We start from the raw sequence: 22881 nt of genomic DNA, 5'->3' as shown, positions 1-22881 counted from the left end.
GAGAGGTAAGGTGACTAAGGCTGCATTATTTCTGTACTACCAACACTGCTTTAAATGCCAAAAGACCTTAGACTAGTCACAATGGATAGTAACTTAGACTAGTAACATGCATATATTACTAGTCTATGTTACTACCTCTATAGTGGGGAGTAACATTGTGTGGTATCATGCAACACTTCATTTATTAGGTTGTAGACTCATTTTGTCTTGGTAGGTGTGATGTTACAATAACTAGATATGTTACCACATGCCTCTCTTTCCTCATTAATTACTCGCCACATCATCTATTTTGCCTAAAGATGTTTGATGTTACCACCTATGTTACTCCCACTGTGGATAGTCTTACCACCAAAGCCACATGACATGATTATGATTTAAATCCCAATGACTCCCATGCAAAAAAACACGGCATGCTTGTCACAAGAATGCATGAATGTATAAAAGGTTATTTTCGTCTCGTTCAACATAGCAGGAGGGTGGTGTAGGTGGTTAGCCTGTTCGCTCATCAAACTTGAGGTCTCGGATTCAATAACTAAACTTGAGCATAATTTTGTTTTTGTTCAACTTCTTTCTTCCACCCAATGACTGGTAGGCCCCGCATGACACAGAGCGAAAGTGATCTGGGGCGGTGCCAGGAGGATTCTTTGACTGGTCAAAATGGATGGATACGGAGTTATACAATCTCGTAGTGACCGTAAAATCACCTTATCATGTATACGCTGCAGCCTTGGCGCTTGTTTTCTCGGGTTTGCACTCTCACACTCTCTCTCCAGTATATATATACATGCTGGAGCCTCAGCGCTTGTAATTGCTCTCTTCACACTCTCTCACCCTCTCCGGATCTAAACAAGACTTCGTTGGACTCTCTCTCTCTCTCCCCTCACTGCTGGTCAAAGAGCCAACAGGATCCGTCCGCCGGGAAGGGAAGGAGGCGTAACGATGTCGCCGTCGGTGAGGGAGGGAATCCACTACCGGCGCAGCTGTTCTCTTTCACCCAGCGGCGGTGTGGGAGGGCCTCCGACCCCTTCTTCTTTGCCGCCGTACATAGTGTGGGCCGAACGGCCTCCAGTCGCGCATCGAACCACACCCAAAGAACCTTAAGGTATAATTTACTTATTCCACATGCATTGCTCTAGCTGCATGTGGGCTTTTTCTGCTTCTGCACTCGAATCTAGGTGTTGGATCAAACAGGAAAGTAGTGGGGAAAGTTGTATAGCATGAATCTAGGATGTGGTTCAAAGAGGAAAGGAATGTGGGAAAGTAGTGGGGAAAGTTGTATAGCATGAATCTAGGACGTGGTTCAAAAAGGAAAGGAAGGGGTAAAGTAGTGGGGAAAGTTGTATAGCATGAATCTAAGACGTAGTTCAAAGAGGAAAGGAATGGGGGAAAGTAGTGGGGAAACTTGTATAGCATGAATCTAGGATGTGGTTCAAAGAGGAAAGGAAGGGGGAAAGTACTAGTACATATCTTTTGTTTTGGGGGACAAGGCTGTAGAGTTTGAGCAGGACTAGATTTGATGCGCTCACATAGGGAAAGGTGTCTAAAGATAACAAAACCGGGACCAACACAAATATGCTCCTTGGTTGTTTGTTCTTTGTTGCAACAGACTATGCATCACCCCTTCATACATTGGTAGATGCACATGGTGCTGGTGCGTTCACTGTCCCGCGCAACTCTTTAGCTGTTGTTAATCTAAGGCCCTGTTTGGTTAAAAACTTCCTAGTCCCTACCTGCTTGGTTCCAGGGACTAAACATGGACTAGAGGTTATTAAATGACATGCTAAAAGACCATGTTACCCCTAGTAATGAACTAATAGAGACAAGGTGCGATGCGGGGCAGGGGCAACTATTGGAAAAAGTCCGAAAAAGACTCTCCATTGGGGTCTTCTTTCTTTAGTCCCAAATGCCCACTTTTAGTCCCTAAAAGTCCCTCCTGTTTGGTTTAGATGGGACTGACACGGAGTTTTTTAGTCCCTACACCAAAATGTCCTTGTAAACAAACACCCTCTAATAATGCCGCTGGAAAATTGATGCAATGCCATAGTTAAAAGCAAATTACATGTTTAGTTAATATAATCTCTCTGTCAATATTAATCAATGCCATCATTTGAGAAATGCTACTATCTTGCTTTCTTTCCCATTTAGATAAGTTAGATGCATCTTTTTTTGGCTTTTGTGTCGTCCACCGTTATTGACCACTAGTTGTTTCCTTTGCACCTCTGTGTAAACAGGATTATCTACTTCACCTTGTTGCTATTGTGACCTTTTGTTGCACTGCACAAAACACTTGTTTTAAGAGTGTTTTGTGCAGTTCAACCAAAATGTCACACCGACAATGTTGCTTGATTGCTTGATCTTAGTGGAACTGCACAAGAGGAGATCTTACTTCCTATCTGTGTTGGCAAATTTGGTTCAGCTCTTCTTCTTGTGAGTTGTTTGAATTCCGCATCATGAGAGGTCAGTACTAGCCTTCTTTCACATGATTGTGCAGTGTGCTTTCATATGTTGTGCTGCTTGTATGGTAACGTTGCTTGATTTTAGTTAACTACACAAATGGAGACAAGACTTTCAATCTGTATGTGCACGGTAATATCCCATTGAGGTAAGATAAGGATATTTCACAATTGTTGGCCCGTATTTTGCCACTTTCATCAGAAAATTAGTGTCGTTATTTAGTACTATACTTGTGCTCCCTAATTGACATGCCAAATCTTACATTGAAGGTGAAGCTTGTCTGTTATTGAACCAAGTGATGAAGGGGAAGAACAAGCGGAAGAAAAGCAAAAATCAACTCCCGGTGCTGTAATGAAGCACTGGAACTGTGATGACACAAGTAATGATATAGTTTTGCATCTTAATTTATTGCTATGGCTGGAACGAGCAATTGTTTTGCCACTGATTTGATGCCACACTATTAATGTAATATGTGATTATCTCTACTTGTGCAAACAGGCATCTTCTTTGAAGATACCATATATTTTAGTGGAGCTGCACAAGAAGATGTTTGAAACATTAAACTAATCGCGAGGAGTATATAGTAAGCATGGCAACCATAGTACATAGCAACAGATGGTTCCAAAGAAGTGCTTCATCTGTATGCTCTACACAATAAGCCTCCTGACAAAGGTTGGTACTCGCCCACGGATTTCATCCATATGATTGAGCTTTGTCATCTCTATTGGTGTTGTGCTACTGTTTAGATATTGTCATGAGAAAGTGGTATTGTCCTTGAGAAGTGCTTCATCTGTGTTGTTTGAAATATTTCCTTTCCTTTTTTCGAGCAAATAGGGATGCTAGCATTTAGTTGTCCTCTTGTCTTTGCACAACAGGATCATCCTCCTCTGAAGAAGAATATGGAGTACGTGAAGTGACTAGTTTCGATTATGCCAGGATGAAGAAGCCATGTCTATCTTCTCATCAGAAGGAGCAGTTGAAGGATGTTTGCATTACTCCCCACAAGACCAAACAAACTTCAGCTCAGAAGGACTAACAGATGTCCATTTTGTTGCTATGATGCGCAAGTACAATGTTGTTCTCAGATTCTTTAAGGTGAGTTCCATTTTTTTAGAAGTGTGCTCTACATGGACCATGTAGGTGCCTGCTTAAACTGGAAATTCATAGAATAGTTTGCTTTATACTAATCACTTTTTTTGTATTTGTGCAAACAAGGGTGCTCAGCTTGATTTCAATGGGAACTGCACAAAATGTTTATGAATCCATCAAATCATTCATTTCCACCAAAAGAAAGGAGGTGCCGATAAGTTTAAGGCATTGCAACATATAAGGGCAAAATAATACAAGCTACACGCGAATTTGGTTGATTTTGGTGGAACTGCACAAAAAAATAGTTGGTTTATTTAGCACGATGTGCCATGTGTAGGACCTTGAAGTATGTCTAGAGGGGAGTGATTAGACTACTTGACCAATTAAAAACTTAACCTTTTCCCAATTTTAGAGTTTGGCAGATTTTAGCAATCTTTGGACAAGTCAAGCAATCATCACACTATTCAAGCAAGCATGCAAAGAGTATATAGCAGGGAAAATTAAAGCATTCAACTTGCAAGAAAGTAAGGGGAAGGGTTTGGAGGATTCAAACGCAGCTGGAGACACGGATGTTTTTGTTGTGGTTTCGATAGGTGGTGCTACCGTACATCCACGTTGATGGAGACTTCAACCCACAAAGGGTAGCGGCTGCACGAGTCCATGGAGGGCTCCACCTAAGAAGGGTCCATGAAGAAGCAACCTTGTCTATCCCACCATGGCCGTTGCCCACGAAGGACTTGCCTCACTAGCGGTAGATCTTCACGAAGTAGGCAATCTCCTTGCCCTTACAAACTCCTTGGTTCAAGTCCACAATCTTGTCGGAGGCTCCCAAGTGACACCTAGCCAATCTAGGAGACACCACTCTCCAAGAAGTAACAAATGGTGCATTGATGATGAACTCCTTGCTCTTGTGATTCAAATGATAGTCTCCCCAACACTCAACTCTCTCTCATAGGATTTCGATCTGGTGGAAAGAAGATTTAAGTGGAAAGCAACTTGGGGAAGGCTAGAGATCAAGATTCATATGGTAGGAATGGAATATCTTGGCCTCAACACATGATTAGGTGGTTCTGTCTCAGAACTGGTAAGTTGGAAGTGTAGGTTTTTTCTGATGGCTCCCTCCATGAATGAAGAGGAGGTGGAGGGGTATATATAGCATCCACACAAAATCTAACCGTTACACACAATTTACCAATCTCAGTGGGACCGAATCAACAAACTCGGTCGGACCGATTTAGTAAACCTAGTGACCGTTAGGATTTTCGGTAGAACCGACATGCAACTCGGTAGGACCGATATGGTTAGGGTTAGGGCATAACGTAATCTCGGTGAGACCGATTACACAAACTCGGTAAGACCGATTTTGGTAATTAGCTAACCAGAGAGTTGGTCAGGTAAACTCGGTGGGACCGATCCGCTCTTTTCGGTGAGACCGAAATGTTACGAAAGGGAAACAGAGAGTTTACATTGCAATCTCGGTGGGACCGATCGCTCACTTCAGTTAGACCGAAATGTTACGAAGGGAAACAGAGATATTACAATCCCATCTCGGTGAGACCGAGATCCCTATCGGTGAGACCGATTTGCCTAGGGTTTGTGCCAGTGGCTATGACATTTGAACTCGGTGGCGCCGTATAGAAAGAATCAGTGTGACCGATTTTGACTTTAGGTTTGGGTCATATAAGGATGTGAGAAATTAGTTGAGGGTGTTCGGAGCATATCACTAAGCACATGAAGCAAGAGGCTCATTAAGCAACACCTCATCCCTCCTTGATAGTATTGGATTTTCCTATAGACTCAATGTGATCTTGGATCACTAAAATGTAAAATGAAGAGTCTTGAGCTTTTGATCTTGAGCCAATCCTTTGTCCTTGATATTTTGAGGGATCCACTTTCATCATCCATGCCATGCCATTCATTGAGCTTTCCAGAAATAATAGTCTTGGAATAGCATTAGCTCAATGAGCTATATGTTGTTATGAATTACCAAAACCACCTAGGGATAGTTGCACTTTCAATCTCCCCCTTTTTGGTAATTGATGACAACATATAGATCAAAGCTTCAACAAATGATAATAAGATTAAAAAACATCGTTGCTTTGAGAAGTATGTGATAAGCAAGAGCTCCCCCTAAATTTGTGCATATTTTAAGATTTGCTTTGGACTGCAAATGCACAAGGAATTAGGCTCATGGGTTACTCTTCCATGTCACATACATCTTGGTGGAGCGCTCAAAATAATAAAGATTGAATACATGCACTCATCACCAAGCAAAGTGAATGATCATATAAGGATAAGTAAGATAATAACATATAACAAGCATAAGTGTAGCTTATGATCAAACACATGATCATCAATGTCTCACAGGTAATAGCATAGTATCTCAAGCAATCAAAAGGAAACAAAGTTCAACCAAGAAGACAAGAGAGAACAAAAGCAACACTCTCTCTCTCGAAACCTATGATCTATACATTTTTCTCCCCCTTTGGCAACAAGTTACCAAAAAGTTCATAGAAAATGCATAGTGCTAGATCGATTCTCAGGCTTGGTCTTTAGGTGGTGGTGTAGAGATGGATCCTTGGACGAAGACTTCAGTTGATGTAGATGGAGCTGGAGGAGTTGGTGCTGGAGCTGGTTGCACTGGAGCTGTAGGAGCTGTAGCTGGTGCATATGATGTGGCTCTTGTGTCTGTCACAGGCACTGCAGCTGACCTCTGGGCTCTAGGCACTCTGGCAAATGCATCAGTTGTTGTCTTGCCCTTCCTCTCCTGCATGTCATCCCGAAGCTGTTCCACAACTGACTGAATCTCAGTTACTTTGACATCAAGATCATATAATTTTTCTTCCATGATTCTTTCGAGGCTCTTCTAGTTTTGAGTTAGGGTGGCCAACCCCTTCTCAATCCTCAGTGTTGATGCTATCAAGTAACCAAGCTGCTCCTGCTTGTTCTTCAAAAAGTACTCAAATGCCTCCTCTTGAGTTGGCATCTTGGCAGCCTTCTCTTTCCTTGCTTTCTCCTTCTTCTCTTGAGCTTGCACTGATGATGGTTCATTCTCAGTCATGACAACTTGATTGTCCTCAAAGTCTGAATAGAGAGAAAAATGTTCTTAATCCAACTGATGTTTTCCTGTGCCCATCTTTGAGTTAATCAACTCCTGAATTTGTGGGGCATATCCACAACTTCTCTTCTGGTCTGCTGCAGTCCTCTTGATAGTTTCAACCATAAGACTCATGACCTTGAATTTCTGGGGTACATCAAAAATGTGTAGCAAGTTAATAGCATGCCCTCTAATCATGTTTTGGTCACCTGACTTGGGCAAAAGAGTGTGCCTTAAGATCCAGTTGATCGTAGGCATCCCTGACAGAAGAAAATGGACTGACCCAAACGAGAAAGTCTCAAGAGCTTTGTCTGGGATCTACTTGTACATATGTGACATAGAGTTTTGTCCCATCTTCTTCTTGGCATATACATCCAAGTCATCTTCACTCTCCTCTAGGGCATTGATCAGACTTGCCCATTCCTCTATGGTTGACTGGTATCTCGTTCCTTCAAACATCCAAACTATCCTCCCATCTGGATAGAAGTGTGATGTGGAGTAGAATTGCATAATGAGTTCATCATTCCAGTTGGTGAGCTTCTGCCCAACAAAATCTGCAACTCCACAAGCAACAAAACTGTCTTGCACTCCAGGATAGTGTTCCTCATTTTCCTTCATGTAGGTCCAGTCGACCCACCTCATATCACACACTATGGGTTGTTTGTCCAGCAAGATTGTCTCATAGAAGTCCTGTTGTTCCTTTGTGTGGAACCTATAATCTACAGCAGTCCTTCTCCTGGTGGCATATGGATCTGACAATCTCCACTGCCTGAGCCCTGCATCCTTTCTAAGCTTCATATTTTCAGCCACTGGATGCGCATCTTTGTGGTCTGGAATCTTGGGTTTGAGCTTCCTTAAGATATGCCCTTCTTCATCTTCCTCAGCAGCAACTTCAGGCATTGGGGCCTTGTTCTTCTCAGCTGCTGGTATACTCCTGGTATTTCTCTTTGGTGCAATCTTGGGCTTGGAGGCAGCTTTGGGTGCTTCTTTGGGCTTTGATGCTGCAGCCCCTGACTTTATAGCATCACCCATAAGCTTTTGTGCCTTAGGTGCTGGTTCAGCAACCTCTTCTCCCTCTTCCAACATGGAAGGTTGACCAACAACTCTGGCCATGGTCTTCTTGACCCTTTCCTTCCTTTTCTTTCCTTCTGTAGCTGGCTCTTTGGGATCAGGCTTTTCAGATACTTGAGTTGATCCTCTCGCTTTGGACATTGGTTGTCTTCCTGCTGGCCTTTTGATCTTCATGCCTGGCTTTACTGCAGTTGAGTTGTACTCCCTCTTGAGAACTACCTTCTTGGAAGTAGCCTCATCTTCAGCTGCCACATAGTCCTCATCCTCTGAGTCTGAGGTTCTCTTCCTTCTTGCTCTTGTGGCTGCTTTGGGCAAATTGCTACGAGTACCTCTGCTGCCTTCATCTAAAGTACTTGAGGGACTAGTGCCCTCACTCATGTGAATCTGCTCTACTGACTTGTTCTGACTATCACTTTGGTATGACATGCTGAAATCACTGACTGCTGACACTGTGAATAGTTATAGATGAGATAGAATGGATGAGCATCACAAAATGCAGAGATTTTTGCAAAAGAATGATTCAAAAAACTTAGTTTTAGTTTCCACAGAAAGCATTTCGGATCTATTGATTTTCAAACTCGATGATACCGAAGCAGTTTGGGAACCTAAACTAGTGAACTCGGTCAGACCGAGTCATAGTTCGGTGGCACCGAGACTGCTAGGGTTTCACAAAGTTCTAAAATCAGTCTCACCGATTTGTAATTGTTGGTCAGACCGAGACTTACAGTGCAATGGCCTTAGCCAAATCGGTGGGACCGAGTTTTTCAACTCGGTGGGTCCGAGATGGTTTCGGCGGAAACCTAACCCTAAATTTTCGAATCACATCTATTTTAAGGATTGTATCAACTGGATATGAGTGTTTCAATCGTGGCAAGATGCATTACAAACACAATGTGCTGAGAATCAGACGAGGATAGCACTGTGATCGTGTTCATACCCTAGTTCGGCGGTGAACTCGCTACGGCGGCAACGGCGGAGAAGAAATCCGTTGATGGCGGCAGAGACCAGCGACAGGAGGCGGCTAGTGATGAAGTTGACGATCCGTAGACCTAGTAGGCAGAGCGAGCTATACACGGGCGAGGAGTTTCGGAGAAAGTTTTCCAAATTTGCCCGTGAATATATATAGCCCGACACTGTCGGTGTGACCGAGTGGAACAACTCGGTGGCACCGAATGCATAACTGTTAACAGTTACAGCAACTCGATGTGACCGAAAAGTTCAAATCGGTTGTACCGAGATAGAAAACCTAGATCGACTTAGTGATCTCGGTAGGGCCGAAATGGAGGAATCGGTCAGCCCGAGAATCACAAAGAAGTTTTGGAAGTTTAAGTCTATGACGAATCGGGGACTCCGAGTGCTCCTCACACAGAGTGGTTCGAATCTGACTTGACCAAATTTTGTGATGTAGCATGAATAGAGTTTGAGACGAGAAAAGCATAGATAGCTAGAGAAGGTTCTTAGGCATTCTTGTCCATCCACTTGGCCAAAGAAAAATAAGCCAATCAATCAAAACAACAAGTGGATGTCCTCGAATGAGTAAAATATGCGACCAACATGCTCACACAATAAAATGACAAATGAAATATGTGGCAAAGCATGCACAACCAATTCTAGCATCTATCAAACAATTGGCGATGACTAGGTCATCTGTATATGAGTATATTGACTTAGGAGTCAAATGAGAACATTTGATCATAGGTCATACTCATCGTTTAGGCTCAAGTGGGATTACCACTTTTACATAATGCATTAATGTGTTCACAGCATTAAAGTTGCTTTGACTCAATTCTTAGATTTAAGCTCCCCCTAGATGTGAGATCCCCCCTTAGAGGGATAAACTAACCTTGGGTTTTGTCGATGATGACTTCATGTAGGTGTTGAAGATGTGTATGCTCAATGTTGATGTAGATCTTTTCGAGCAATCCTTTGGAGTGAGTTGCACTTTCAATACCTACATGGGTTAGTCCCACAAGGAACAAACAAGAATATCCATAGACATAGAGTGATGCGCACACAATATGATGTCCATGAAAACATTAGGTTACCTTGTCCCTTGCCTTACCAACATGAGGGTTTGTGACTCCTTGAACTAGTGCAAGATGTGGATGTTGATTGCACTTGTCCTTGCCATAATGATATGAGTGAAGAATGTTGGCGGAGTCACCCTCAAGAACTCTCTAGTTCTTCTTCTTCGGGATCCACATCATCTTGATGGGAATCCTTGGAGTTGTAGTTCTGCTTGATGAAGTAGAACTTGACGTAGTCTTGGGAACCCACTTGACCAAGGCCTTAGGTGCTTCTTCAAATGCATCAATCTCCTCTTGAAGCTTGTCCTTGCCTTTGTTCTTGTGGTCTTGTGGTGGAAGATCATCTTGTGCTTGTCCCTTGAAGTGTTGGAAATATGCCCTAGAGGCAATAATAAATGGATTATTATTATATTTCCTTGTTCATGATAATTGTCTTTTATTCATGCTATAATTGTATTATCCGGAAATCGTAATACACGTGTGAATACATAGACCACAATACATCCCTAGTAAGCCTCTAGTTGACTAGCTCGTTGGTCAACAGATAGTCATGGTTTCCTGACTATGGACATTAGATGTCATTGACAAGGATCACGTCATTAGGAGAATGACGTGATGGACAAGACCCAATCCTAAGCATAGCACAAGATCATGTAGTTCGCTTTGCTAGAGCTTTTCCAATGTCAAGTATCTCTTCCTTAGACCATGAGATCATGTAACTCCTGGATACCGTAGAAGTGCTTTGGGTGTACCAAACGTCACAACGTAACTGGGTGACTATAAAGGTGCACTACAGGTATCTCCGAAAGTGTCTGTTGGGTTGACACGGATCGAGACTGGGATTTGTCACTCCGGATTACGAAGAGGTATCACTGGGCCCACTCGGTAGTGCATCATCATAATGAGCTCAAAGTGACCAAGTGTCTGGTCACGGGATCATGCATTACGGTACGAGTAAAGTGACTTGCCGGTAACGAGACTGAACGAGGTATTGGGATACCGACGATCGAGTCTCAGGAAAGTAACATACCGTGCGACAAAGGGAAAAGTATACAGGGTTGTTTGAATCCTCGACATCATGGTTCATCTGATGAGATCATCAAGGACCATGTGGGAGCCAACATGGGTATCTAGATCCCGCTGTTGGTTATTGACCGGAGAACCGTCTCGGTCATGTCTGCATGTCTCCCAAACCCGTAGGGTCTACACACTTAAGGTTCGGTGATGCTAGGTTTATAAGGAAGACTTGTATGTGATTACCGAATGTTGTTCGGAGTCCCGGATGAGATCCCGGACGTCATGAGGAGTTCCGTAAGGGTCCGGAGGTGAAGATTTATATATGGGAAGTTGTCATACGTACACCGGAAAGTTTCAGGGACATATCGGTATTGTACCGGGGCCACCGGAAGGGTTTCGGGGGTCTACCGGGAGGGGCCACCCCTCTTGGTGGGCCACATGGGCCGCGTGGGGCAGGGCACCAGCCCCTGGTGGGCTGGGCGCCCCCACCCCCCTTGGGCCCATGCGCCTAGGGTTGGGGGGGGGGGACCCTAGTGGGGGCGCACCCCCCTTGCTTGGGGGGCAAGCCCCCCTCCCTGGCCGCCACCCCCCCTAGATCTCATCTAGAGGGGCCTGGCCCCCTTTCCCCTTCCCCTATAAATAGAGGGGCGAGGGGAGGGCTGAACACCTGATCCAAGGTGCAGCCCCTCCCCTCCCAAACACCTCTCCTCCTCCGTTGAGCGCTTGGCAAAGCCCTGTCGGAGTACTGCCTCTCCACCATCATCACGCCGTCGTGCTGCTGCTGGAGCCTTCTTCCTCAACCTCTCCTTCCCCCTTGCTGGATCAAGAAGGAGGAGACGTCGTCCGTACCGTACGTGTGTTGAACGCGGAGGTGTTGTCCATTCAGCACTTGGTCATCGGTGATCTGAATCACGGCGAGTACGACTCCATCATCACCGTTCCCTCGAACGCTTCCGCACGCGATCTACAAGTGGTATGTAGATGCAATATCTCTCCCATGACTCGTTGCTTAGATGAACTCATAGATGGATCTTGGTGAAACCGTAGGAAAAATTTTATTTTCTGCAACGTTCCCCATCGGTGGTAACAGCGCTAGGTCTATGCGTAGTTCTCTATTGCACGAGTAGAACACAATTTTGTTGTGGGCGTAGATCTTGTCAACTTGCTTGCCGCTACTAGTCTTTTCTTGCTTCAGCGGTATTGTGGGATGAAGCGGCCCGGACCGACCTTACACGTACGCTTACGTGAGACAGGTTCCACCGACTGACATGCACTAGATGCATAAGGTGGCTAGCGGGTGTCTGTCTCTCCTACTTTAGTTGGAGCGGATTAGATGAAAAGGGTCCTTATGAAGGGTAAATAGAAGTTGACAAAATCACGTTGTGGTTATTCGTAGGTAAGAAAACGTTCTAGCTAGAACCCAATTGCAGTCACGTAAAAGATGCAACAACAATTAGAGGACGTCTAACTTGTTTTTGCAGCAATTGTCATGTGATGTGATATGGCCAGAAGTTGTGATGAATGATGAATGATATATTGTGATGTATGAGATCATGTTCTTGTAATAGGAATCACGACTTGCATGTCGATGAGTATGACAACTGGCAGGAGCCAAAGGAGTTGTCTCTATTTTTTGTATGACCTGCGTGTCATTGAAGAACGCCATGTAAATTACTTTACTTTATTGCTAAACGCGTTAGCCATAGAAGTAGAAGTAGTCGTTGGCGTGACAACTTCATGAAGACACAATGATGGAGATCATGATGATGGAGATCATGGTTTCATGCCGGTGACGAAGATGATCATGGAGCCCCGAAGATGGAGATCAAAGGAGCTATATGATATTGGCCATATCATGTCACTACTATATAATTGCATGTGATGTTTATTATGTTTTATGCATCTTGTTTACTTAGAACGGCGGTAGTAAATAAGATGATCCCTAATAATAATTTCAAGAAAGTGTTCCCCCTAACTGTGCACTGTTGCTAAAGTTCGTCGTTTCGAAGCACCACGTGATGATCGGGTGTGATAGATCCTTATGTTCACATACAATGGGTGTAAGACAGATTTACAGGTCAGCTTGACGAGCCTAGCATGTACAGACATGGCCTCGGAACACAGAGACCGAAAGGTCGAACATGAGTCGTATGGAAGATACGATCAACATGGAGATGTTCACCGATGATGACTAGTCCGTCTCACGTGATGATCGGACACGGCCTAGTCGACTCGGATCGTGTAACACTTAGATGACTAGAGGGATGTCTAATCTGAGTGGGAGTTCATTAAATAATTTGATTAGATGAACTTAATTATCATGAACTTAGTCTAAAACTTTTGCAAAATATGTCTTGTAGATCAAATGGCCAACGCTCATGTCAACATGAACTTCAACGCATTCCTAGAGAAAACCAAGCTGAAAGATGATGGCAGCAACTATTCAGACTAGGTCCGAAACCTGAGGATCATCCTCATAGCAGCCAAGAAAGACTATGTCCTAGATGCACCGCTAGGTGAAGCACCCATCCCAGAGAACCAAGACGTTATGAACACTTGGCAATCACGTGCTGATGATTACTCCCTCGTTCAGTGCGGCATGCTTTACAGCTTAGAACCGGGGCTCCAAAAGCGTTTTGAGAAGAACGGAGCATATGAGATGTTCGAGGAGCTGAAAATGGTTTTCCAAGCTCATGCCCGGGTCGAGAGATAGGAAGTCTCCAACAAGTTCTATAGTTGTAAGATGGAGGAAAACAGTTCTGTCAGTGAGCACATACTCAAAATGTCTGGGTTGCACAACCGCCTGTCCCAGTTGGAGATCAACCTCCCAGAAGAGGCGGTCATTGACAGAATCCTTCAGTCGCTCACACCGAGCTACAAGAGCTTTGTGTTGAACTACAATATGCAGGGGATGGTGAAGACCATTCTTGAAGTATTCTCAATGCTGAAGTCAGCAGAGGTTGAAATCAAGAAAGAACATCAAGTGTTGATGGTCAATAAGACCACTAAGTTCAAAAAGGGCAAGGGTAAGAAGAACTTCAAGAAGGACGGCAAAGATGTTGCCGCGCCCGGTAAGCAGGTTGCCGGGAAGAAGTCAAAGAATGGACCCAAGCCTGAAACTGAGTGCTTTTATTGCAAGGGTAAGGGTCACTGGAAGCGGAACTGCCCCAAATACTTAGCGGACAAGAAGGCTGGCAACACTAAAGGTATATTTGATATACATGTAATTGATGTGTACCTTACCAGTACTCGTAGTAACTCCTGGGTATTTAATACCGGTGCCATTGCTCACATTTGTAACTCACAGCAGGAGCTGCGGAATAAGCGGAGACTGGCGAAGGACGAGGTGACGATGCACGTCGGGAATGGTTCCAAGGTCGATGTGATCGCCGTCGGTATGCTACCTCTACATTTACCTACGGGATTAGTTTTAAACCTCAATAATTGTTATTTAGTGCCAAGTTTGAGCATGAACATTGTATTTGGATCTCGTTTGATACGAGATGGCTACTCATTTAAATACGAGAATAATGGTTGTTCTATTTATATGAGAGATATGTTTTATGGTCATGCCCCGATAGTCAATGGTTTATTCTTAATGAATCTCGAACATAATGTTACACATATTCATAGTGTGAATACCTAAAGATGTAAAGTTGATAACGATAGTCCCACATACTTGCGGCACTGCCGCCTTGGTCACATTGGTGTCAAGCGCATGAAGAAGCTCCATGCTGATGGACTTTTAGAGTCTCTAGATTATGAATCATTTGACACATGTGAACCATGCCTCATGGGCAAAATGACCAAGACCCCGTTCTCCGGAACAATGGAGCGAGCAACCAACTTGTTGGAAATCATACATACCGATGTGTGCGGTCCAATGAGCGTTGAGGCTCGCGGAGGATATCGTTATGTTCTCACTCTCACTGATGACTTGAGTAGATATGGGTATGTCTACTTGATGAAACACAAGTCTAAGACCTTTTGAAAAGTTCAAGGAATTTCAGAATGAAGTAGAGAATCAACGTGACCGAAAGATAAAGTTCTTACGATCGGATCGTGGAGGAGAATATTTAAGTTAAGAATTTGGTACACACTTAAGAAAATGTGGAATCGTTTCACAACTCACGCCGCCTGGAACACCTCAGCGTAACAGTGTGTCCGAATGTCGTAATCGCACTCTATTGGATATGGTGCGATCTATGATGTCTCTTACTGATTTACCGCTATCATTTTGGGGATACGCTCTAGAGACAGCTACATTCACTTTAAATAGGGCACCGTCTAAATCCGTTGAGACGACACCGTATGAATTATGGTTTGGGAAGCAACCTAAGCTATCGTTTCTAAAAGTTTGGGGATGCGATGCTTATGTCAAGAAACTTCAACCTGAAAAGTTCGAACCCAAGTCGGAAAAATGCGTCTTCATAGGATACCCTAAGGAAACCATTGGGTATACCTTCTACTTAAGATCCGAGGGCAAGATCTTTGTTGCCAAGAACGGATCCTTTCTGGAAAAAGAGTTTCTCTCGAAAGGAGTAAGTGGGAGGAAAGTAGAACTCAATGAAGTACTACCTCTTGAACCGGAAAGTAGTGCAGCTCAGGAAAACGTTCCTGTGGTGCCTACACCGACTGGAGAGGAAATTAATGATGATGATCAAGGTACTTCTGATCAAGTTGCTACTGAACTTCGTAGGTCCACAAGGACACATTCCACACCAGAGTGGTATGGCAACCCTGTCCTGGAAATCATGTTGTTAGACAATGGTGAACCTTCGAACTATGAAGAAGCGATGGCGGGCCTAGATTCCAACAAATGGCTAGAAGCCATGAAATCCGAGATAGAATCCATGTATGAAAACAAAGTATGGACTTTGACTGACTTGCCCGATGATCGGCGAGCGATAGAAAACAAATGGATCTTTAAGAAGAAGACGGACGCGGATGGTAATGTCACCATCTATAAAGCTCGACTTGTCGCTAAGGGTTATCGGCAAGTTCAAGGTATTGACTACGATGAGACTTTCTCTTCCGTAGCGAAGCTTAAGTCCGTCCGAATCATGTTAGCAATTGCCGCATACTATGATTATGAGATATGGCAGATGGACGTCAAAACAGCATTCCTTAACGGGCATCTTAAGGAAGAACTGTATATGACGCAGCCAGAGGGTTTTGTCGATCCTAAGAATGCTAACAAAGTGTGCAAGCTCCAGCGATCCATTTATGGGCTGGTGCAAGCATCTCGGAGTTGGAACATTTGTTTTGATGAGATGATCAAAGCGTTTGGGTTTATGCAGACTTACGGAGAAGCATGCGTTTACAAGAAAGTGAGTGGGAGCTCTGTAGCATTTCTCATATTATATGTAGATGACATACTTTTGATGGGAAATGATATAGAATTCTTGGACAACATTAAGGCCTACGTGAATAAGTGTTTTTCAATGAAGGACCTTGGAGAAGCTGCTTACATATTAGGCATCAAGATCTATAGGGATAGATCGAGATGCCTCATAGGTCTTTCACAAAGCACATACCTTGATAAGATTTTGAAGAAGTTCAAAATGGATCAATCCAAGAAAGGGTTCTTGCCTGTACTGCAAGGTGTGAGATTGAGCTCGGCTCAATGCCCGACCACGGCAAAAGATAAAGAAGAGATGAGCGTCATCCCCTATGCCTCAGCCATAGGATCTATTATGTATGTCATGCTGTGTACCAGACCTGATGTAAACCTTGCCATAAGTTTGGTAGGAAGGTACCAACGTAATCCCGACAAGGAACACTAGACAGCAGTCAAGAATATCCTGAAGTACCTGAAAAGGACAAAGGACATGTTTCTTGTTTATGGAGGTGATGAAGAGCTCGTCGTAAAGGGTTACGTCGACGCTAGCTTCGACATAGATCTAGATGACTCTAAGTCACAAACCGGATACGTGTATATGTTGAATGGTGGAGCAGTAAGCTGGTGCAGCTGCAAGCAGAGCGTCATGGCGGGATCTACATGTGAAGCGGAGTACATGGCAGCCTCGGAGGCAGCACATGAAGCAATTTGGGTGAAGGAGTTCATCACCGACCTAGGAGTCATACCCAATGCGTCGGGGCCGATCAAACTCTTCTGTGATAGCACTGGAGCTATTGCCCTTGCCAAGGAGCCCAGGTTTCACAAGAAGACCAGGCACATCAAGCGTCGCTTCAACTCCATCCGTGAAAATGTTCAAGATGGAGACATAGATATTTGCAAAGTACATACGGATCTGAATGTCGCAGATCCGTTGACTAAACCTCTCTCGCGAGCAAAACATGATCAACACCAGAACTCTATGGGTGTTCGATTCATCACAATGTAACTAGATTATTGACTCTAGTGCAAGTGGGAGACTGTTGGAAATATGCCCTAGAGGCAATAATAAATGGATTATTATTATATTTCCTTGTTCATGATAATTGTCTTTTATTCATGATAGAATTGTATTATCCGGAAATCGTAATACACGTGTGAATACATAGACCACAATACGTCCCTAGTAAGCCTCTAGTTGACTAGCTCGTTGGTCAACAGATAGTCATGGTTTCCTGACTATTGACATTAGATGTCATTGACAACCGGATCACGTCATTAGGAGAATGACGTGATGGACAAGACCCAATCCTAAGCATAGCACAAGATCGTGTAATTCGTTTTGCTAGAGCTTTTCCAATGTCAAGTATCTCTTCCTTAGACCATGAGATCGTGTAACTCCCGGATATCGTAGAAGTGCTTTGGGTGTACCAAACGTCACAACGTAACTGGGTGACTATAAAGGTGCACTACAGGTATCTCCGAAAGTGTCTGTTGGGTTGACACGGATCGAGACTGGAATTTGTCACTCCGGATTACGGAGAGGTATCACTGGGCCCACTCGGTAGTGCATCATCATAATGTGCTCAAAGTGACCAAGTGTCTGGTCATGGGATCATGCATTATGGTACGAGTAAAGTGACTTGCCGGTAACGAGACTGAACGAGGTATTGGGATACCAACGATCGAGTCTCGGGCAAGTAACATACCGTCTGACAAAGGGAATAGTATATAGGGTTGTTTGAATCCTCGACATGGTGGTTCATCCTATGAGATCATCGAGGAGCATGTGGGAGCCAATATGGGTATCCAGATCCCGCTGTTGGTTATTGACCGGAGAACCGTCTCAGTCATGTCCGCATGTCTCCCGAACCCGTAGGGTCTACACACTTAAGGTTCGGTGACGCTAGGGTTATAAGGAAGACTTGTATGTGATTACCGAATGTTGTTCGGAGTCCCGGATGAGATCTCGGACGTCACGAGGAGTTTCGGAAGGGTCCGGAGGTGAAGATTTATATATGGGAAGTTGTCATACGGACACCGGAAAGTTTCGGGGACATATCGGTATTGTACCGGGGCCACCGGAAGGGTTCCGGGGGTCTACCGGGAGGGGCCACCGCTCTTGGTGGGCCACATGGGCCGCGTGGGGCAGGGCACCAGCCCCTGGAGGGCTGGGAGCCCCCCCCCCCCTTGGGCCCATGCGCCTAGGGTTGGGGGGAACCCTAGTGGGGGCGCACCCCCCTTGCTTGGGGGGCAAGCCCCCCTCCCTGGCCGCCGCCCCCCCCCTCTAGATCTCATCTAGAGGGGGTCGGCCCCCTTTCCCCTTCCCCTATAAATAGAGGGGCGAGGGGAGGGCTGAACACCTGATCCAAGGTGCAGCCCCTCCCCTCCCCAACACCTCTCCTCCTCTGTTGAGCGCTTGGTGAAGCCCTGTCGGAGTACTGCCTCTCCACCATCATCACGCCGTCGTGCTGCTGCTGGATCAAGAAGGAGGAGACGTCGTCCGTACCGTACGTGTGTTGAACGCGGAGGTGCTGTCCATTCAGCACTTGGTCATCGGTGATCTGAATCACGGCGAGTACGACTCCGAACGCTTCCGCACGCAATCTACAAGTGGTATGTAGATGCAATCTCTCTCCCATGACTCGTTGCTTAGATGAACTCATAGATGGATCTTGGTGAAACCGTAGGAAATTTTTTATTTTCTGCAACGTTCCCCATCATGAAGGAAGTAGGATCATACTTCTCTTGTTGAGGAACAAACTTTGTCTTGGGGTATTGATCTTCTTCCCATTCAACTCCATTGGCATTGAACTTTCGTTCAAAACCAACACCTTGATTCTTCCGGTGCCTTCCTTGCTTGCGTACAATTTCCTCGAATTGCTTACTCCCGGCAAGGCTCTTGTATACACCTTTCTCTATAATTCCCTTCAATAAGCTATTTTCTTGCTCAAGTGTAACTTGGCTAAGAGAATCATTAGTGGAATCAAGAGAACTACTAGAAGCAACAATATTGGATTTATCATTGTTATTGTTACTACTAGAGGAAGAATCTTTCTTGTTCTTGTTACTAGACTTGACTTGAGGCATGTAAGTAGATAAGAGTAAACGCTTGGCAATATAAGAAGAACTTTTCTTGCGAATATCATCATTGATTGCCTTTAAGAACTCATGCTCTTGCTCAAGATTGAGCTTTTCAAAGCGTAACTTCTCATGAGCCCTTAAAAGTTCTCGATGATTTTCAAAGATAGTTTCATGAGCTAACTTAAGAGTGTTTAGTTCTTTAGTTAGAAGCTCAATCTTCTCCTTATCATTGTCATTCGTTTTATCTTGTTTAGCATGATTAATTGACGTTTCATCATAGTATTCATCACTAGAGTTGTCAATAAGTAAATCATCATCACCTAGCAAGTCATCTTCATCACTATTGAAATCAACATACTCGGGATGAGTTACCTTAGGGCCTTTAGCCATGAAGCATCTTCCAATTCCTTCATTTGGTGAGTCAAATATGTCGTAGAAGTTGGTTGACACAAGTGCTAGACCGGCAACACCTTCATCTTGAGTATGTTCGGAGTCGGAGTGATAGCTTCTCTCGGAGTGATGTTCAGAGTCGGAACCGGATACCCATTCACCAACATGAGCTTGATGTCTTCGTTTTGTGTAGCTCCTTGATGACTTGTCCTTCCTTTCTGAATCCTTGCTTCTCCGTGAGGGTCTTCGTTCATAACGATCATCTCTAATCGTCCTCTCTCTTGGTGGTGATTCTTCTCTTCTACTTCTTCTTTTTGGAGAATCTTCTCTTCTTTTGTAGGGTGTCGTACACTCATTGGAATAGTGTCCGGGTCTCCCACGATTGTAGCAATTGCGCTCTCGACTAGAAGATCTTTTGTCATTGTAGGACCTTGACTTAGACCTTCTTTCTTTGCTTCTACTCTTGTAGAATTTGTTGAAATTCTTCACCATTAAGCTCAATTCTTCATTGAAGGTTTGTTTCTCACTTGATGATGTGGGGGCTTCACATGAGGCTTTGTAAGCACCACTTGACTTGTTGTGAAGTTCCTCCTTATCCTTGAATGACATCTCATGAGCAACAATTCTGCCAATGACTTCCGTTGGCTTGAGATTCTTGTAATTGGGCATCATTTGAATCAATGTGCTCATGGTATCATATTTTCCATCCAATGCTCTTAGGATCTTCTTGATGATGAATCCGTCGGTCATCTCTTGACTCCCTAAGCCGGCAATCTCATTTGTGATAAGAGCAAGCCTAGAGTACATTTCAGCGAGACCTTCACCATCCTTCATTTTGAACTTGTCAAGCTGACTTTGGAGCACATCCAACTTGGATTCCTTGACGGAGTCGGTACCTTCATGCATATCAATCAAAGTGTCCCAAATTTCCTTTGCATTCTCAAGACGGCTGATTTTGTTGAATTCTTCAGGGCACAATCCATTGAAGAGGATATCACAAGCTTGAGTGTTGTATTGCAGCATCTTCAATTCATCCGCACTAGATTCACGGTTCGGTTCTCTCCCATCAAAGAATTCACCTTGCAAGCCAATACAAACAATAGCCCAAACGCGGGGTTATGTCCGAGAATATGCATTTTCATCTTATGCTTCCAACTAGCAAAATTAGTACCATGAAAGTAAGGACCTCTACGGTGATAATTTCCCTCGCTAGACGCCACACTCTCCTAGGTTGTGAAACCAAGGCTATGACCACCAAAAGCTATGGAAATCAAAGCAAATGGAGACCAAAGCTCTGATACCACTTGTAGGACATTGAAGTATGTCTAGAGGGGGGGTGATTAGACTACTTGACCAATTAAAAACTTAACATTTTCCCAATTTTTGAGTTTGGCAGATTTTAGCAATCTTTGGACAAGTCAAGCAATCATCATACTATTCAAGCAAGCATGCAAAGAGTATATAGCAGTGGAAATTAAAGCACTCAACTTGCAAGAAAGTAAGGGGAAGGGTTCGGAGGATTCAAACACAGTTGGAGACACGGATGTTTTTGCCGTGGTTCCGGTAGGTGGTGCTATCGTACATCCACATTAATGGAGACTTCAACCCACGAAGGGTAACGGCTGCGCGAGTCCACGGAGGGCTCCACCCAAGAAGGGTCCATGAAGAAGCAACCTTGTCTATCCCACCATCGCCATCGCCCACGAAGGACTTGCCTCACTAGCAGTAGATCTTCACGAAGTAGGCGATCTCCTTGCCCTTACAAACTCCTTGGTTCAACTCCACAATCTTGTCAGAGGCTCCCAAGTGACACCTAGCCAATCTAGGAGACACCACTCTCCAAGAAGTAACAAATGGTGTGTTGATGATGAACTCCTTGCTCTTGTGATTCAAATGATAGTCTCCCCAACACTCAACTCTCTCTCATAGGATTTGGATCTGGTGGAAAGAAGATTTGAGTGGAAAGCAACTTGGGGAAGGCTAGAGATCAAGATTCATATGGTAGGAATGGAATATCTTGGCCTCAACACATGAGTAGGTGGTTCTCTCTCAGAACTGGTAAGTTGGAAGTGTAGGTTTGTTCTGATGGCTCTCTCCACGAACGAAGAGGAGGTGGAGGGGTATATATAGCCTCCACACAAAATCTAACTGTTACACACAATTTACCAATCTCGATGGGACCGAATCAACAAACTCGGTCGGACCGATTTAGTAAACCTAGTGACCGTTAGGATTTTCCGTGGGACCGACATGCAACTTGGTAGGACCGATATGGTTACGGTTAGGGCATAACGTAATCTCGGTGAGACCGATTACACAAACTTGGTAAGACCGATTTTGGTAATTAGCTAACCAGAGAGTTGGTCAGGTAAACTCGGTGGGACCGATCCGCTCTTTTCGGTGAGACCGAAATGTTACGAAAGGGAAACAAAGAGTTTACATTGCAATCTCGGTGGGACCGATCGCTCACTTCGGTTAGACCAAAACGTTACGAAGGGAAACAGAGAGATTACAATCCCATCTCGGTGAGACCGAGATCCCTATCAGTGAGACCGATTTGCCTAGGGTTTGTGGCAGTGGCTATGATATTTGAACTCGGTGGCGCCAGATAGAAAGAATCGGTGTGACCGATTTGGACTTTAGGTTTGGGTCATATGAGGATGTGAGAAAGTAGTTGAGGGTGTTTGGAGCATATCACTAAGCACATGAAGCAAGAGGCTCATTAAGCAACACCTCATCCCTCCTTGATAGTATTGGCTTTTCCTATAGAATCAATGTGATATTGGATCACTAAAATGTAAAATGAAGAGTCTTGAGCTTTTGAGCTTGAGTCAATCCTTTGTCCTTGATATTTTGAGGGATCCACTTTCATCATCCATGCCATGCCATTCATTGAGCTTTCCAGAAATAATAGTCTTGGAATAGCATTAGCTCAATGAGCTATATGTTGTTATGAATTACCAAAACCACCTAGGGATAGTTGCACTTTCAATCTCCCCCTTTTTGGTAATTGATGACAACATATAGATCAAAGCTTCGACAAATGATAATAAGATTAAAAAACATTGTTGCTTTGAGAAGTATGTGATAAGCAAGAGCTCCCCCTAAATTTGTGCATATTTTAAGATTTGCTTTGGACTGCAAATGCACAAGGAATTAGGCTCATGGGTTACTCTTCCATGTCACATACATCTTGGTGGAGCGCTCAAAACAATAAAGATTGAATACATGCACTCATCACCAAGCAAAGTGAATGATCATATAAGGATAGGTAAGATAATAACATATAACAAGCATAAGTGTAGCTTATGATC

This window comes from Triticum aestivum, chromosome 6B (assembly GCF_018294505.1).
Source record: "Triticum aestivum cultivar Chinese Spring chromosome 6B, IWGSC CS RefSeq v2.1, whole genome shotgun sequence".
NCBI lineage: Eukaryota > Viridiplantae > Streptophyta > Magnoliopsida > Poales > Poaceae > Triticum > Triticum aestivum.
This window is presented reverse-complemented; position numbering follows the sequence as displayed.